The sequence below is a fragment of the Sinocyclocheilus anshuiensis genome, unplaced genomic scaffold (assembly GCF_001515605.1).
Source record: "Sinocyclocheilus anshuiensis isolate Anshui unplaced genomic scaffold, SAMN03320099.WGS_v1.1 scaffold683, whole genome shotgun sequence".
In the NCBI taxonomy this organism is placed as follows: Eukaryota; Metazoa; Chordata; class Actinopteri; order Cypriniformes; family Cyprinidae; genus Sinocyclocheilus; species Sinocyclocheilus anshuiensis.
In genome coordinates this window covers 319,232-322,742 of record NW_015548218.1, presented here as the reverse complement: position 1 = coordinate 322,742, position 3,511 = coordinate 319,232, and the positions used below count along the sequence as shown (strand labels likewise).

The 3,511-nt window shown below is 40.4% G+C and overlaps 1 pseudogene; it reads left to right on the top strand.

Annotated features, from left to right (window-relative positions):
• The first annotated feature begins 593 nt into the window (after positions 1–593).
• LOC107654081 (uncharacterized) overlaps positions 594–3,511 on the top strand; it is an 18,263-nt pseudogene continuing 15,345 nt past the window's right edge.

The window sequence follows — 3,511 nt, the reverse complement described above, 5'->3', positions numbered from 1 at the left end:
GAACCATACCCCCAACCTAGAATGTATGCTAATTGTAAGTTATCTTTGACGATAGTGGTCCTGACAGAAATGCAGACATGGTTTTATGTTTATGCGGCACGGCACGATGCAACGCAACGCGTAAAAAGACAGTATAAGTCATTATAATCCGTAATTATGTCCCCACTGGATACAACAAATGCCTCGTTTATAATGGGTTTTAATGTTTTTGTCTCGTCGCTCCGGCCGGGACACGGCATCACAGTATGGTAAGGGGCATAACATTTCCGTCACATGCTTGAGGTATTCGGCCAATCACAACGCACTAGATAGCTGGCCAATCACAGCACACCTCACTTTTCAGACCGATGAGCTTTGTAAAAATCGATGCATTTCAGAAAGGCGGGGCATAGAGGGGAAACCCTAAATTACAAGGGAAGTTGTTGCTACCAGCCAGTACCATCCAGACAATTACTGAGGATTTTCAAAATGCCCATGAAATTGGACTTTCAAATTCCTTTATGATCCTAAGTGAGAAACTGAAAGAACTTGGAATCCAAGAGGCCACTATAAGCAACATAATTGATTAAATTAACAGGGCAGATCTTCTTAAGATGTGTAACAGGGACATTTTGAGCACAGACCAAAAAGAGAGCTTTTATAAAAACAGTTTCAACTATGTTGAGCCTGTGCCTTTTCTTTTGGGCAGTGATGAAAATGGAAAGGAGTGCTTTGCCCAGTATATTCCTATCCATGAGACATTGTCCACACTGTTCAAAAGTGAGTCTGTAAGAGAACAATATGTCGCCACACATTTGCAACCAGCTACTGAAAATATCATTCAGGATGTGAGAGAAGGAGAGGGATTTAAGGGCAATGAGCTGTTGAAAAAAGAACCTTCCTCTGTTGGTGTGAGCCTATATCAAGATGCATTTGAGGTTGTGAACCCACTTGGTTCATGAAAAAACACACACACAAGGCTTTAGCTGTTTATATGTCCCTGAAGGACATTTTGCCTCACAATAGATCCACAATAGATCACGTGCAACTTGTCCTCCTATGTAGGGAGAAAGATTTTAAATATTTTGGCATGAACAAAGTTTTTGAGCCATTGATCACTGATCTCAAACTTCTAGAGGAGAGAGGTATTTTGACATATGATGGCAGTGTTGTAAAAGGAGCTTTAGTTGCCATTTCAGGAGACAACCTGGGATCACACTGCATTGGGGGATTTATCGAAAACTTTAGTCGGACGAGCCATTTCTGATGCTACTGTGAGATCAACAGAAATGCATATATGAATGAACCATACACTTGTGGGACTTCAAGAACTGCAGAATCCTATCAAAGTCATTTGCAAGGTTTAGACACCAGTGATACTGTGTCAGCATGCGGCATCAAGATGGAATCAAACTTGCCTTGTTTGTTGGTCACTTGGTTCAGGAGAAGCACTTTACCTACTTACAATTAAACAGATGTAAAAACCAATTCAAATATCAAGGAAATGATGCCAGCAGCAAACCAGCAGACATGTCTCCTGGTAGCGAACGATTAAGTGGACATGCAGTTCAGAACTGGTGCTTTCTGAGGTTACTACCTCTTTTTGTGGGTGACAGAATTAAAGATCCTTCTGAAAATGATGTATGGCAACTCATTCTGCAGCTGATAGAGATTGTGGAGCTTGTTTGTGCACCAGCTATTACAACAAAGTGGCACATCTGAAAGTCCTCATTGAAGAATATGTCTTCAGTCGTCAAAGGCTTTTCCCTACCAGTCCGTTAAAACCCAAGCATCACTGTTTGTGCCATTACTCACAGCTTATTCTTCACTTTGGCCCACTTATACGCCTTTGGACGTTACGGTTCGAGAGCAAACATGCTTTCTTCAAGCAGTGTGCCAGGAAATTACACAACTTTAAGAATCTTTGCAAAACTCTTGCAGAAAGATACCAACTGTTGCAAGCCTACTTGAGTGCAGGTAATCTCTTCCCTTCAGCTGTGCATGTTGAAAAGAGTACAGAGTTTTATGTGTGTGATTACAACGACAGGATCAGGGTATCAGTAGCTGGTCAAAATTTTGAGTCACAGTCTGCAGTAGCTTGCAATGAAGTCACAGTGAAAGGCACAGTATACCAAAAGGGGATGTGTGTTTTGCTTGAGAGTACTGATGGAGAGATGAGTGACATGGGTGTCTATTGTGAATTAGGAGTAGTCCAAGAGGATTATGTTTCTCTCCACCATTCTTTTCCAGAGGCAGTTTGAGCTGGCACGTGATGTGACAGAGGTAGCTGGAATAGATGTAACAAGTGGAGAAAGCTGGTTAGGTAAAACTGCATACTAGGGCTGCACGATTAATTGAATGCGACTGTCATGCACATCTTGTCAGTAAAGCCGGTTCTGCGATTAATAGTAAATCTCCATCATGTGCTTTCAGATGGAGCAGCATTTACTAAACAGAGCCGTAGTTCACTGACAAGCTGCGCAAAATCGTGTTCATTTTCGCACACGATTTATTCACACGATTATGAAATCGAAGATATCGTTCTGCGATAATGAAAGCTGTTTGCGTAGCTTCTCAGTGAACTGAGGCTCTATGTAGTAAATGCTGCTCCATCTGAAAGCACGTGAAAATACCACATTTAATAACATGTTTTTACTCCAAACTCACTTCATAACGTCAGTCGAGTGTTTGAAATAAATCCTTCTGTGAGATGATGTGGCTTCTTACACAGAATAAGGCACGCAACATATTTCATAGTATTATAAGCAGTGATAAAGGCTATGTCGATTAGCATTGCATTATTATATACTTTATTATAATAAAAATTATAATAAGACGAATTCAGATAAACCATATATTGTTGTAGTTGTGTGTTTATTAGTCACGTTGAATTAATCAAAGCAGTTAAATCTTCTGTTTATTCATCAACCGCTATAGGGATTTCCCGGGTTTCTTCTACGGGCCGTATTTGGAGTTTCAGCACGAGAGCGCCCTCTGGCCTTCGGATGGAGATTTACTGCTGATCACAGAACCGTGCTTCACTGAAAGATATGCATGACAATTGCAGCTTTTGTCTAATCGCGATTTATTGCCTTTGCGATTCAATTTCGATTAATTGTGCAGCCCTACTGCATACACAAGATGTAAATGTCAGGGTTTGGGTAGAGCAGCGGTTTCCAAAACTGGGGTGTGCGCACAAATTTTACTTGCCCGACCGGACAACTAATCTAATTTTATTAAAACATCGAATTAGGGAAGCACCAAAATTTCGGCGAGAATGATTCTTATTTTATTACACTTGGCGTAAACAGCAATTCATAATGGATAATCAATAGTAACAAGGTCGCAGCAGTTGAGACTCACGTGAGACAATCTCATGAAGAAATCGAAACAAATGAACACAACTGCACACAGAAGAAACATACTGCGTTAAAAAAATTTAGTTTTTATATTTATTACATAAAGCCTAGCCTAATTAATTAACATGACACGACTAAGAGAGTGCAGTTTTCCCCGAAAATCAGTACGATTA